General features: G+C 42.9%; 1 pseudogene; it reads right to left on the bottom strand.

Moving 5' to 3' along the window:
• Window positions 1-3,156: 3,156 nt before the first annotated feature.
• Window positions 3,157-15,438, bottom strand: LOC149167648 (calcium-transporting ATPase, endoplasmic reticulum-type pseudogene; annotated as a pseudogene).
• Window positions 15,439-16,324: the final 886 nt, after the last annotated feature.

Consider the following 16,324-nt stretch of genomic DNA (forward strand, 5'->3'; position numbering starts at 1 on the left):
GCTGCAGGGGCCCACGTACTCAGCCTGCGGACTTACCAAGATCTCTGTGCACTCAGATGTAGGATCCTTCCCCTTCGTGTAAGTACAGGAAACATAATTTCTTGCCTTAGCTTACCTGCCCATACAAATATATTCTAGTTATGAGTTACCTTCTAGACTCCCTATGACTCTTCGATATATAGCCTTTGCTTTTACAATACCATGGTCCGCGAAACATGGGTGGGTCTCAAAATTTCCTATCTTCTAGCAACCTAAGGGACTGAATCCTCTTTGACTCTTATTACATTCGCGCTCTACTTCCTTGTTGGCCTAGGGGGTCCTGACCCAGGTTCAAAGTTAGTTGCACCAACCAACAAATACCTACACTACTGGCCCTTTCGAAAACAACCCCATAGAGCAAGCTACAGCCTCACATGAAGCAGTATGGGAGGATGCAAGAACCAAGTTTCTGGATCCATAAACCGTTGTGATGTCTTCCAGCACCTTAGATCTGCTTTCGTGCAGATTGATAGACTTCTAGGGCTTCTTACTATAACTTTGTTAAAGTGGCCTTTAGACCTTCACAAAGTTCCACGATTAGTCCTTGCGGACCTTTAACAGTCGATTTACCTACTTACACACATCAGAAAGCAATCCTAAATTAGAGTTCGCATAGATCTACTTAATTTGTCATAAAACATAAGATAAATTACCAAAATCTTCGCGTAAGTGGCTAAGCATTCAATGCATACATTGTTAAGATAAATTCGGGATATTCACGCAGTATTTAATCATTATTTCATAAACCATGTCATTCATCAGCAGCATATAACATAAACAGATATGAAAAAAATACTTAGTAATTCTTTGGAAAACTATCTTTATTGACCTTCAATTCACTGATTATAGACTCAACTATCATGCGCACATAGTTGCAGGGGTTCATGCACTCAGCTACAGACTCTACCCAAGCCTCGACGCACTTAGCTGCAGAGCCTTTCCTTCTCAACCTAAGCACAGGAAGAATAGCCTTCCTGCCTTAGTTTCTGCCCAAAACTCTTCAATGAACCCCAATTCTCTATCTAAATTCTATATATCTTCTCCTTAGACTGGCTAATACTCGACTATTTATAGACTTTTCCATACAATTCCATGATTCGTGGACCATGGGTGAATCTCAAAGCTGACTCAAAAATTTACATAAAACAAGGGGCTAAGCCTCTTTGACTCTTATTCATCTACATGCTCTGCATCCACATATTGTGGAGACTTTACATATTTTACAAAACATGTTACAAAAAATGACTAACTAATTCCATTCTGCCTCTGGGGACCCCATCCCAACAGGCCCCCAACACAAATATCATGACTCACCCTCGAGTCACTCAGCTGGTTGTTCTACTTTCTGGTGGAGTTCATTTAATGCCTTGGTTAGCACCTAAAGCTCCGCGGTACTCTGATCAGCTGCTTGTTGCACCTTCTAGACTAGTTTTTCTATGGTTGGCCCCTCTACTACCAGTTACGTAGTCCTATGTTTCTGTTGCATATCCTTCAGCTTCTCAAGAATGGTCTGTGAAAATTGACTGGCTTCCTGTGTCCAAGGCTCAAGTCGTTCATTGAGTACAGACTTCGTCTTCTGCAATTCCTGAATGTGCAGACAATTTTCTTTACCCTCCTATAAGCACGTGAAACACTGGACTGGTGCCAACGTCTGTGCTATCATACTAATTTCATCGTAATGTTTTTGTGCTTCCCTATGTTCCGTGGTCAACTGTTGTAATGTAGGATCCTCCTACATTGTATCCTAGAGGCCCAATGCCCGAGTGAATAGCTTGTCACACCCTTGAATAGTGACATCTAGTTGAGCCATGGATTCTTTAATCGTCATGTTCCTTTGTTCCCGAACCTTTGGTGGCGTGGTTGGCTGCAACTTCAATTGCAGCTCATCTATCTACATCTAGAGGTCAAAAGTCACCTTGTCGACCTTCTCCTTTGAAGCGCACACTACTGTAGCCAATTTCTTTACTTTGGCTGAGGCCTCTACATCATCAGGTATACCCAACTCAGGTACAAATTTTCAGGCCTGCTCGATTATTGTAACCAGGCTCTGACGTTGTGTGCACAAGTCCTCCTACTCCTTCAAGGCCTGAGTCATTTCGACAAAAAGTTTCTGGTTGTTGACTTTGAGCTGACTGACAGCAATAAGTGCACATTTTTCTTGGATATTTAGCTCATCAGTGACCCCCTGATGTAGCGCATGAAGACACACGAGTGGTAGCGCAGCAAGGTTCAGCCCCTTGTCTTTCACTACATGAAGCATCGCACGATGCTCATCTAACTCCACACGAACTGACCCTTCAGGTAAAGAAAAGACTCTAACATCCTGAGGCCAGTTAATATCTGATATTTCACTCTTTCCCTATGTCAGGCTTGCTTTCATGCCACTCGCCTTTCCAACATCTACCTGAATTTTGTTCGCCTGGATCTCGAGCTCACACAGATCCTTTTGGACACTCCTGAGCATCTCCATGTATTGTTGCTCGAATTGTTGCAGCACCTATGTCGTTGTGTCCCAACTTTTGTCACCAATCTCATTGAGATCGCCCTCTATTAGCACCATGGGATCAACATGCATTTTCTTATCAAAAATTTTTTTCTTCCGTTTCCTACCTTACTACTCCTGCATGTGCTTCTTTAGGATGAAAGGAGTGGTTTTCTCCTCACCACCACCACCTGCTTTCTCTGATAGCTCTTGCTTATCTGCGTGGTGGGAAGAAGACTTCTCCTTTCCTCTACATCCTTTTTTTCTCGTTCTTCCTACACTTTGGCAGTGTGCTCCTTCTCCATACGGGTCTTCTCTGTAGTTGTCGTAGTAGCCTCCTTCCTCCTTTGCTCAGCCAATGTGCACGCAGCTTTTTAAGTGGCATCCTTCTGCTTCTGCGCAACAGAGCTTTCTGTGCCTATGCTTTTCCCTACATCCAACTCCGTAGTCATGCACCATTCTCGTGGCCAAAGCCCCACAACTTCCTGGATATCTATATCCGTCACCATATAAGGCAACGGGTGCCATTTCTACTCAGGGTCTTTGTGCGCTTTGGTGGAGACCCTATGAAAATCGGCTTTGAATTATACATAAGCCAATAGTTGCGCATACAAGGTGGGAGACAACCTTGGCCACTAGCTAACCACCATCTGCATATCCATATCCATCAAAACCAAAAATATCTTTGTCTCCTTAACATGCTCTGGATCTTTTGAGGCCCATAACAAGGCAAACTGCACTGCCTCGAGAAATTCTTCTTTGTGCGGAGGAAACTGACTATCCTCCGGTAACCTCCAAGCAACCAAAACAATTGACAATAATAGCCAGGCATAAAGGAATCGCATGCTCTCCTCTTGGGCCTCACGGCTATTCGCGAGGAACTCCTGACATAGATACTTGGCCCAGTTGTACTGAACCCCCTTTGTGCATTGAAATGCAAGCGATATGACTAGCGCCAGAACTTCATCCACACGGAATTTTCTCACTACTTTGCCTACTAGAATCTGGGCAGCCAACTGTACTTCTGGGTCCAATATGGACGTGATAGAGTACCCTCGTGAATTTTTTATCATACCAAACTCCTCCTTCATCTTATCTGCTAACTCTTTCTCTCTAGTTTTTCCTCCAAACTCTTTGGCAGGGTTTGCCCCTTTGTAAGGTAGCTTTGTGATCCTGTGGATCAACATGTCGATGATGGGGATAGGATCTCCTAGCCATAGGCACCCATCATGCACCAACGTGAGGAGCTAGTGCACACAGACCATATTAATGGGGGAACGATGATAATGCGTCACCAACAGCAAATTGAGAAACCCTGACTACTCAACACCATGGACCCACTTCATGGGCTCCAAAATTGTGACCCCCGTGTCATCATAGAAGTTTTTCTGCATATACTTGTGGGGTGCCAAATGCAGAAACTTTGTGTGGTCCATGAGCTCCCAATCTTCCATTTTAAGCAATGGAATGTGCGTCAGCCTAAGACCCTCAAACACAACTTACTCAGGCAGCAAAGGTATCGAAACTGAAAATTTCCCTATATCATGATCCTTCGTGACTTTAGCATTTCCCTTCAGTGGAGGGATGTACTTGGGAATCCTCGTCATAGGCTTCACCCCTTTAGCATTAATATCCTCTATACCCTGGAATTCTTCCTCTTCTAGGTCCACTACCTTTTCTGGCTGCTTATCCTTTTTTTCTTTGCCTGTGTCTCGGTATGCTTCCTCGGTGATGCATGCACCAGCACCGGCTTCTTCATATTTTCCTTCGCAGCTGGTTGCTTTTCTTTCATAGCAGGCTATTTTTCTTTCACAACAGTCTGTTTCGGCCTAGGTAACTTAGGCGTCGTGGGCACAACAGGGGTAGCCTCGATACTAGACACTTCCAATCCTGGTGTGTCAGACATAGCTACTTCCAAACTAAGGGCTTCAATGGGGTTAGTGGCAGTCATTTTCTCAATGAATAACTCCCAGTCTTCTGAATAATAGTTCACAAATGGAGGGCACGACAAAAATTTCTCCAAGAATGCTCGGCTCATATGCGACAGACAACAAAATTTACCAGCAAGTTTTAGAGCGCAAAGTGTTCTCTGTTGGACTAATATGCGCACTTTATAGGGTGTTTTGAATTCAAATCTGACTGTTCCCTCAAATTCTGATAATAAATGTTATTTTAGTAGCAGATCTTCAAAGATGTTTTCCTTAATTGCTGCCACCCCACTCCTCTTAACCACTTTTTGGCTGTCAAATCATGAATAGTAACTTAAACAGTCATTTTCCTGCTGGGTTGTGTGATACCTTCCCCCATGGCGCAGCTACCTGAGCGCAACTTCAACGGGTGCACCCTCATCAGCTTTTGCGCAACCTTCTTGCTTCTTTGTCCTTCAAACCAGGTAGTGTAGTTTATAGTCCTGCACTCCCTTGCAACTACCTAGAGCACTAACACTGTCCTATTTCCATATAGTCATTGCGCAGGAGCCCCTGTATACAATTTCAACCTATTCCTATTCACTCTTCCAGGGCAGGGTTCCCCATTCAGCTTCGCGAGTTGAACTACGCTACCATTTGAATTTCTTTGACAATATATGGCCCTAACCAATGCATCTGGAATTTACCCAGAAATTTAGTGAACTTACTATCATATAACAGGACAAGATCATTTACCTTGAATGTGTGAAGCTTGATATGGCGATCATGCCATGCTTTTTCACGTTCCTTTCGTACTTGTTGATGGAATCCTACCAAAAATCAGTCTTCTTCGAGCTCGATGAGTTGCGTGAGCCATTCTATCAAGGCCTTGCAATCCACCATATCTGTTAAAGCTGCTAGGCGCAGACTAGGCTAAATGCATTCCATCGACATTATGGCTTCAATCCCATATACTAATTTGAACGACATTTGTCCTGTTAGCTTCTTACAAGTAGTCCTATAAGCCCATAGCACTAAAAGTACGTGTACATGATCCAGACTTAAATAGGAATGCAATAAATTACCGAGATAACCATAAAGACAGAAATGCAGCGGAAATAATACTTCATTTCATTAATGGAAAATACTGAAATATGCTTACAACCAGAAATGGAAATAAACCAGCTAGGGCGATGGTAGCTTATCTCTGAGAAGAGATGTGTGGCTACATGCCTCTGAACTGTTCTGAACTGTCTTACAATGAGGCTCGAAGGCCTATTTATTGTTGAGAAACAATGGAAAACCCTTCACATTCCAAAACCTAACCCTAGAAGATGAAACGCCAAATTGTGGGCCCCGTTTTTGGGTAAGTTGGTACATCAACTTCCCGGGGTCGCGAATTGGTCGTATTATCTCTGTTTGACGTGCATGATAGCCCGTTGGAAAGATCTCTCCGAGGACTACGACGAAAAAGATGATTTTTTGACAAAAAAAATTGCTGGCGGTGGATTTCCCAAAAAACTTCATTTAGGGCCTCAAAACGGCTCCGGAAGTTTAGGACCCGAAAAACTACTAAAAATAGTAAACTGTGCTATAATTAAGGAAACTGAAAGAGACAGTTGTGGGGGTACAAATGGGATAGGTGGGTGGCCACCAACATCCACCTGGATCATTCCTCCCCCCTTAGGAAGCAATGGTCCCCATTGCGTTGAGTTCCTCCCTGAGATGAGGAAGCTTCTGCTGAGCTGGGTCTTTGGTGAGTTGTTCTGCAATCTCTGATGTTTCCAGAAATGGTGGGGAGCATGATCGGTGATGGTCCACATTGAACACTCGGTGCAAGCAAAGGAATGGAGGAATGTTGTGCTTCAAAGCATTGTTTCCCGTAGCCTTGTTACTGGTGTAAGGACCATGTCGAAATGGAATGAGTTTCTGATGGGTTCTGGTAAGGCGCTCCCTATGCAAATGTAACCAAACTTTGTCGCCCACCTGAAACTTTTGTGGTATCCCTCTAGGTAAGGAGAAGTTGTTCCTATGTTCTGTCATGACTGTATCCCTCTGTTGTTGCTGCTGTGTGGAGGAACCCTTCGCGGGGGTCACGGATGTAGCAACGATCTTCCCCTTACTTTGGGAGCGAACCAGACAGAAAATAAATTTCCTAGTCTATGAGATGAGCTTGCTACCTTTCTTAGCAGTGATCAAAGAGGTGGCGGTAGGTGGGGCTACCTCCGGTATCCTGTATAAAGAATTATCCAAAGAAATGATGACAGCGCGAGGCCTTGACTCATACACAGCATGTCGCCTCCACAAGTATGGTTGGCCTAATAGTACATCACAAACATACAGAGGTGTAACATCACACAATACCTCGTCTGTGAAGGGCTTGATGCTGTAGGGAAGGCAGCACTGCTGGCGAACTTTGAGATCTCGTCCTTCGTGAAGCCACCCAATACTGTACGGCTGTGGGTGTGGTGTAGTTGGTAGGCCCAACCGCTTCACGACCTCTACTGAAATGAGCTTTTTTTGGCTGCCACTGTCGATAATGAATTGCAGCGGTGAACCCTTCACCCACATCTGTGAGTGGAAAAGACGTTCCCCCTCCTCTGGATCTTCGGGCTCATTTTTCTGGATCTTGGCGGTGGCAACAGTGGCGCTGGGCTCCGCATCAATGATTTTCTTCCCTTTTCCATTCCCCTTGTCAGGTTCTGGCTCAGGGTGAGAACATGCATCTAATTTGGAAGCCTTCAACTCGGCCACCAGCGACTGCTTGGTCCGACACTCACTTGTGTTATGAGTGGGACTCTTGTGGAACTCACACCACTTTCCTATGTCCTTCTTTGGCTTCGTGGTGTTGTTATTTTCTTGCGGCTTCGACAGGTTGTCTTGGGTCATCCCGCCTTGGCTTTGTCCTTTGGGCTTTGGATTTGCAGATCCAAAGTCTCGCTTCTTCTGTTTGAACTTTTGCTTGATTTTGATAGCGTATCGATATGCTGTGCTGAGTGAGGAGATGTTCAAGAACTCCATCTCTTCCTGGATGTATCTGTGTAGGTAGCCGCGATATTTGAGTACCAGATGCAGCTCAGAATCTTTGATACCCAATTGTGTGCGAAGGGTTGAAAAATGTTTGTGAACTCCAGCACATCTTGGTCTCGTCCCTGCCGCAGTGTGGTCCATTTGATGTATTTGTCCTCATAGCTTTTGACAGGGTAGTACTGCTCCTTGATGGCATCCCGGAAGTCATTCCAAGTGGATGCAGCTAAAAATAGTGAGCATGTACTTTCATCCTTCTGCTCGCAGTAGGTTTCCCACCAGTCCTTGACGTGGGGGGCTGCTTTGAGAAGAGCGAAAACAATCTTTTCCCGACTTGAAAATTCATGAATAGAAAAACACCCATCTAGCATATTTAACCATTTATCTACGACATCTGCGTCTATTTGACCCTCAAAGATGGGGATTTCAAAATTAACTTGTACCTTAAACGGTGTGGCGTTTCCAGAGTAGCTGTTGGAAGCCGATGCGTCGCCTCTAGGTAGCCGCTGAAGGATCTGCGCAAAGCTATCCATCATCGCGTTCCTTTGCCGCTCGAGGGCTTCTTCGAGCAAGATTTTGATAGGATCTCATGCCCCCTCGTCTTTCTTCTCATCCGCCATGGGAGTTCGCCGAGATTTGCGAGGCTAGTCTTGCAAAGGTTCGACCAATTCAAGCCCTAACTCCTTATATCCCAACCTCGTTGGGGACATGCAAATAAAAACAGAGAAAAAGCAGACCGCTCTGATACCACTGATCCGGATTTAAACAGGAATGCAATAAAATACAGAGATAACCATAAAGACATATATGCAGTGGAAATAATACTTCATTTCATTAATGGAAAATACTGAAATATGCTTACAACCAGAAATGGAAATAAACCAACTAGGGCGATGGTAGCTTATCTCTGAGAAGAGATGTGTGGCTACATGCCTCTGAACTATTTTGAACTGTCTTACAATGAGGCTCGAAGGCCTATTTATTGTTGAGAAACAACGGAAAACCCTTCACATTGCTAAACCTAACCCTAGAAGATGAAACGCCAAATTGTGGGCCCCGTTTTTGGGTAAATTGGTACATCAACTTCCCGGGGTCGCGAATTGGTCGTATTATCTCCGTTTGACGCGCATGATAGCCCGTTGGAAAGATCTCTCCGAGGACTACGACAAAAAAGACGATTTTTTGACAAAAAAATCGTTGGCGGTGGATTTCCCAAAAAACGTCATTTAGGGCCTCAAAACGGCTCCGGAAGTTTAGGACCCGAAAAACTACTAAAAATAGTAAATTGTGCTATAATTAAGGAAACTAAAAAACTGAAAGAGACAGTTGTGGGGGTCCAAATGGGATAGGTGGGTGGCCACCAACATCCACCTAGATCAGTACATCCCAATAATTTTGTTGCATGTTACATATCTTTGTCCACGCATTCTCCAAATCTTGTTAAAATCTATGACAATTCCATTTGCCTACGGGTGATATGGTGTAATCTTCTGATGGTAGACTTGGAATTCCTTAGTCAACGTGCTGATTGTTTCATTCAAAAAGTGCATACCCCTGTCACTCAACAAAACTTTCAGGCACCCAAACCTTGTTAAGACATATTCAAATAAGAATTTTGCAGCCATAGCCCCTATACAATCCTTTATTGGTTGTGCTTTCGCTCATCTGGTTAGATATTTTATTGCATTGATAATGTATCACGCGCTCGTTTTCTTTCCATGGGGCTGAATTGGCCCAATAAAATCAATCACCCACTTCTCAAATGCCTGCAAAGATATCTGATGATGTAGTGGTATCTCATCCCTCCGTGACGGTCTGTCAATCCTTTGACATGCATTTCATGCCTTACAGTATGCTTTCGAATCCTTGTGAAATGTTGGCTACCATAGACCTGTGCACAAGATATTTTGCACAGTTTCTTTTCCTACATAATGGCCTCCTGCAACTCCTCCATGAGCCTCATTGAGGATACTATCATGCTCAAAATCTAGCACATATCTCCGCAATATTTCATCTGCACCCATTTTGTACAAATGTCTCGTAATGACTGAAAAATCGACCACGCGCACTACTAATTCTTTCTTTTGTTGATTGGTTTATCCTTCAGGTTCCATCCCTGAAGTTAAATAGTGAATAATGTCTGCAAAATGGCCATCCACTACACGCACCACAAAGATCTGCACATGTGTAAATCCTTCCTCCAAATTACTAGGCTCTTCGCTTGTTTCAATTCGCGACAGATGGTTAGGTCTAGCATTTACCCTCCCCAACTTCATAATGACTTCAAAGTCACACTCCTAAAACAATAACATCCATCTACAAATTTCCCCCCCAACACTAGCTTTTTGACTAGGTAATCTAAGGCAGAGTGATCTATACATATATTGAAATGCCCTACTAACAAATAATGCCTGAATTTTTGTAGCGCGTAGACCATGGCCAGCCCTTCACACTCATTCGTTGAATAATTTTTCTCAACCTTCGACAACTTCCTAATTTCGAAGGCTATAGGATGGTCCATTTCTCCTTCACCGGCCTGTGTTAGCACTGCATCCAATGCAATCCAAGAAGCATCCACGTGTACATGAAACTCCTTTTTCCAATTGGGAAATACCAAGATTGATGCAGTTACCATCTTCTCTTTCAACACATCTAAGTTGCACTAACACTCTTCATCCCAACAAAATTTTGCATCCTTCTTTAGCAGTCTCTCCATGGACGTGGTAATTTGAGCATAATCTTTGATAAATTTTCTATGGTATCTCATATGTCCCAGCATCGCGTGCAACTGCTTGATGTTCCTAGGGGCCTCCAAGTTCACAATTACTGTAATATTTGCAGGGTCCACCATCAATCCTTGTTTGCACACAACATGACCCAGCAAGATCCCAAAAGGAACACAGAATATGCTTTTTTTCAAATTCAGCGTTATTTGGTATCTGCGGCACCTATCCAGCATAAGGCACAGACTTGCTACATGGCGCTTCACCAAGCCAAACACTTTCCAGTCATCAAAGTAAACTTCCAGGAACTTATGAATTAAGAGAGGTACAAAAAAATAAAAATAAATGAAATAACAAAAGAATAAAAGGAAAAATAGTAGAAAATAAAAAAAATATGAAAGATAAAGTAACCATTTTTTGCCGTTGGGGGTCCTAACCTAGATTCAAATTTAGTTGTGCCAACCAACAAAGCCCTACACAACTGGCCCTTTCAGAAACAACCCATGTAGCGCAGGCTGCAATCTCACCCAAAGCAGTATGGGAGGATGCAAGAACCAAGTTTCTGTATCTAGAGATAAGTGTGATGTCTTCGAGCGCCTTAGATCTGCTTTCACGTAGATCGATAGACTTCAAGATCTTTTTACTGTAACTCTGTTAAAGTAGCCTTCAGATCTTCGCGAAGGTCCATGATCAGTCCTTGCGGACCTTTAACAGTCGATTTACCTACTTACGCGCATCAGAAAGCAATTCTAAATTGGAGTTCACACAAATCTACTTAATTCATCAGAAAACATAATAGAAATCACTAGAATCTGCGCAGATGGTGGGCTCCAGTATTGTAGCAGTAATGCTACAACTCCTGGAACTCCCTTCTTTAATTTTATCAACCCAGTAGTTCGTAACAAACTTGGAAGCGACGGTGCTGTATGCACAAGTACTAGCTCTTGCCGCAGGTGTCACTTGGTCAGCTGGCACAAGTCCACTAGGAGCTTAAGCCAAATTCTATGAGCTCTTAGAAGAAGCTTTTTAATTGATGGATGAAATCTAACTCGAAGGAAGCTAATCTAATCGCAAAAAGAAACTGAAAGCCAAAAAGAAACGCAAACCCTAGCAAACCCTAATTCTACCAGCTAGTCCTACTGACGCAAAGGAGAGCATGCAAACTACTAAAAGAGATGCCATTACTTCTATGAAGGTAAAATACATGTGTCTAGACTACCTCTATCTGAAGAAAACATCTTTTTGTATTTTTGTTTAATTTGTTGGAATTATCGTGCATGTGCTTCTAACTATTTTTGATTGTGCAGAGGTGGATCAAGGAGGAGAAATGCTTGGGAAAGGTTGGGAAGGTTCAGAGAGGGTCTAAGGGGTCCCTAACACCCTTCCAGAGAGTCTCACAAAGTTTGGCTGCCAAGAAACCGTGTTTATGAGCTTCTACAGGAAGTCTGCAGGGGTTCTACAGGATGTTCTGGGATTTCTACAGGATGTTCTGTAATTTTTCTACAGGATGTTTAGTAATGGAATTTTGGAGCATGGATGGAGGGAAAAAGGTGGAGGAATGAGTATGGAGGTGAAATAAGGGTGTAGGGGAGTTCAAGACTTAGAGGATGGAGTTGAGGAGAAGGTGTAGATGGCTGGACTTGTTCCAAGAAGGTTGGAATAATGCTGCACAAAAGGTAGGGTTATGAGGGCAATGTGGCAACGTGAGGCAAGAAACCAAGTTAGGAGATGGAGAAGATGGGTTTGAGGGAGTCTGGGCAGATAGAGAAGTGGTATAGGTGCTTTGCAATTTGTGTTTCCAACTGAACAAACAAAGCCATGCAAGAAAACAAAGATCTAGCTATGCTACCCTAATATGATCTGGCTAACAGTAACGAGAATGGACAGCAACTTTATTTGCAAGGAAACCATGTATATTAACTATGAAATGAAGAATTCAAAGATCTGAACATGTAACCAACCTCTGCAAATGAAAACAACACACTAAGGATTGCATGGCAAAGAAAAATCAGTGTTTTTGTGGGCAGCAAAGTCATCCTAGTCACAGCTCCTGATCCCACTGAGGGAGAGGTGAAACCATAGATGTTTGTTGGCCCTTTTCTTGAAGCTTTTTCTATTAACAACCTATCAACTAAATCTGAGCATGAAAAGCTATTTTACTCATCAAAAAACAAACTAAATAACAAAACAAGATTTAGATCTAAATAGCAGATTTTATTTTAAGAATGCAGCAAAGACACATAAAGATAATCAAAGGAGGTATTGGGCGCTTGAGATGGGCCCAACCCCAAGAGCTATAGCCCCCTAAGAGAGATTTAGAACTGGTGCAAAGCTGGATTCATATTTATTGAGCAAGAAAAGAAGAGTTACATCAAAACTGTCCACAAGGAGAACTTGAAAATGTGCTGAAAGCAAAGCTAATCTACTGCCTAAAAATCGAACTACAAAATGCCTACAAAATGAATACAAAATGACTATAAAGTGACTAACTACTGTCTAACTACTAGCTAACCAAAATGAGGCCCTAAGCCTTCTTATTTATACAAATTGAGGACCCCAACAGTCCTCCTAAACTTTAGGGACTCGGCTGCCCAAAACTTGTAGTTAACAGCAGTCCTACTTGACTTGCTTGGCTGCCCTTGTGTTAATTGATTTGGTGGCCCTTGAACTCCGAGCTGATGGTGGAGAATTCAAGGTAAGGGCCCATAAATGAAGGGGGCACCTTCCTACAAATCCTCTCCCTTGTTCTCCCACGAATTTGGCTGCCAAGTGCTCATTAAAACCTTCAATTTTGTCTCCAAATTGACCAAAAAGGCTACACAAAGCACACATTAGACTTGTTGGCATAATGACTAACCCAATTCACTCTATTAGCATAAATATAATCAAAAACATGCAATAAACTAATGAGAATGGTGGATTAAGTCGAATTAGGAGGTTGAATGAGCCCAAATAATTATCCATTTTTGGGGCTCATCATCACCCCCCTACTGAAAGTGTTGCTCATCCTCTGAGAAACCAATATATCTCCTCATTCTTTGATGGCCCTGGTGGCCTCCTTGTCATGCCAAGCTTCTGAAGTGATGCCCTCTTCTTAGTCATGAAACCATGCTTTTCTCTTTGTTTCTTCCCACTGCCTGTGCTTCTTTTCCTAGAGAATTCTCAACTTTGGTATGATTGTGCAAGTATATTCAATATGATGGTGGCAATGGTGGTGAAAGGAGATGAAACTAGTGGAGGATGGAAGAAAAGAGTGGTTTCATGCCTCCTCAACAAACTTCAAGCTTCAAATCCCTCTCCATAATTGATTCTGGCCTGCCCAAAGGCTTCTACATGATGTTTCTGGCAAAAATACAGAACTTCCTGTAGAAAGTCCTGTAGCTTCCTGTAGAAGGTTGAACCATGACCAGATTATGTCCGAACCTTGAAAAATGAGTGTTCATGGAGGGGATGGATGTGCTTAGGGTGGCCAACACAGGTGCTGCCTCCTTAGCTAAAATCTTGGCCAATTTCTCCTTCTGCTTCCCTTTCTCTAAACTTCCTGTAGAAAGTCCCAAACAACGCAAAGCCTTTGAACTCATTTGATGAAACTTCCTCAAGAGTAATTCCCTTGATGCATCATCTAATTCAACAACTGATCCATCTGCAAGTTGTTGAAAAGCACTCCTTTCAAGCAAATTTTCCATGGCGCCCTTTACTAGCAGACGATTTTGTCCCATTGGTTCCATGACAATAACACCCATGGATTTTCGATCACAATCAAACTCCAATAAAGCCCGCCTCTTTGATCTTTGTATCCACCAATCACAATTGCCCAATTTCACTGTGCCACTGTTGAGAATGGCACTTGTATCACCTGCCATTGGGTCTGGAACTCCCATTTTTTCAACCAATACCTTCAAGGCTGCCTCAGTGGGAATACCAGTAGCATGGAACTGGTGACCTTGACAAGATATCCCTGCATCATTGCAAACTGCAGCAACTTCTGCCAGAGTTTCTAAATTTTCCCCCATATTATGTGCAGGCAAATCCAATATTTTTCCATCCTCAGGATTATATGTTGTTCCTTCAACAGTAAACTCTCTAAGTGAACCAACACTGTGCCCTATGGCTATAAACTCACTGACAGACATCTGATTGGTTGTAAGAGTACCTGTCTTATCAGAGCAAATCACTGTGGTGCAACCCAAAGTCTCCACGCTCGGTAACTTATGCACAATAGCATTCTTTTGTGCCATCTTACGAGTGCCAAGAGCCAAACATGTAGTAATCACAGCAGGCAATCCCTCTGGTATAGCAGCAACTGCCAGAGCAACAGCAATCTTAAAGTAGTACGTACATTTCTCAAAGGAAAACCTGATATTTTTTTTGGCCACCCATCTATGACTTCCCATGAAAGAAAATATTTGTAGTTCACGATCCAGACAAGAATACAAATGGCACCAATCACTGTTGTCAGTCTTTCACCAAATTCATATAACTTTCTTTTCAACGGGGTATCATGACATTCCATTGAAGCTTCCTGAATTTGTGCCTGAATTTTACCTATTTCTGTAAACATGCCAGTGCTCACAACAATGCATGTGCAGCATCCATTGGTAACTATAGTTCCTGTAAACACCATGCATTCTTTTGACTGCAACTCACAGTCACACAAGGTGGCTGGATATGTTCTTTTGACCACAAGCATGCTCTCTTTGGTTAGGGAGCTCTGCTCCATCCTAAAGGTGGATGTCTTGAGGGACACAATTCTCATGTCTGCAGGAACCTTGTCTCCCACCTTCAGTTCCACTATATCTCCTGGAACAAGTTCTCTGGAGGGAAGATCTACAACATAATGTCCATCTCTCAAGACCTTTGCATGATCAGATTGCATTTCTTTGAGAGCTTCCAAAGCCTTCTCAGAATTATTCTCCTGCCATACTCAAACAATGGCATTGAGGATGAGAATTAGGAGAATGACCAGGGGCTCTACATAGGCTGTTATGCCCTCCTCAGAAGACACATTATCACGAAAGTAGGCGAGAAGAAATGAAATGCCAGCTGCCAGCAGAAGTATTTTAACAACTGTATCATCAAATTGCTCCACTACCAGCTTCCACAAAGGTGTACCATTTTTCTTCTGGAGCTCATTCCATCCATATATTTGACGGTGTTTTTCCACTTCATGAGAATTTAAACCATTCTCTAAGCTCACATCATATTCTTCTAAGCATTCTTCAACAGTTTTAGACCAAGCAGGGAATATCTTGTCCTCCATGGACTATGAAATAGATGATTAGATTCTGAATTCAAACAAATTGCTCCACCATTAACAGATCTATAATGCGTTTGAAAAACTCCAAAATCAATACTTTCAAGAACCCTAGTAACCTTGGACACGAGCTTTAACTACTGTTCTCATTTCAATCTTGAATTTTGACAAAAATCTCGGGTTTTCCTTCTGCAGAGTTGTTTTCTGCGTTTCCTATAGACGACTTCCTGTAGAAACGCCTGTAGAGTGCCCCTGCACCTCTAAGTGAGCCTGATACGCTGGAGAATTGTGAACCAGGCCACAAAGCTCAATGGAGGACGATGGGTTAATCATTTTGTGGAATCAAAGGATGCATACTTCAGTTGAAAATGTTGCAAGTGCAAGTTAACAGCAGTCTGTGAGTTTCAGCTGAGCGTTCGTTAATTGCTGCGTGACTTGTGGTGAAGGAGTGAGGTGGCCAGGTGTACGTGGCCACATGCAGACGGCAGTGCTATAATGAGCTGCATGTCCTCTTCTTGTTAATCAGTTGCACTGGAGTTAAAGCCTCTACCACTGTCTGTTTTTTTATTTTCAATTTTCACGTGAGTGACTTACCCATGCATGCTGCGTGATTTTTTCCTGGATGAGTGCAATCGGATATGGCTAGCTTCCTGGCTGAATCCCCCCATCTCATTCATTCATGCAGTTCTTATATTAGATTCATGCAATAGAGGAACAAGGTTTAGTCACGTACCTGAAGTCAGATGGTTGCTGTGAGGTGCTTTTTGCTGCTGCATGCTCATATTCTGTTGTTGCATGCCTGGATCCTTTGGTTGCATGAGGGCTTGGCTGATGATTTTTGATTGTTTTCCTTGTGCAGGTGTCCTCTGGCCGGATGCATGCTACAGGAGTT

Source organism: Pinus tabuliformis, chromosome 5_1 (assembly GCF_031772625.1).
Source record: "Pinus tabuliformis cultivar Carrire ecotype Pingquan chromosome 5_1, CPIR1, whole genome shotgun sequence".
Lineage (NCBI taxonomy): Eukaryota > Viridiplantae > Streptophyta > Pinopsida > Pinales > Pinaceae > Pinus > Pinus tabuliformis.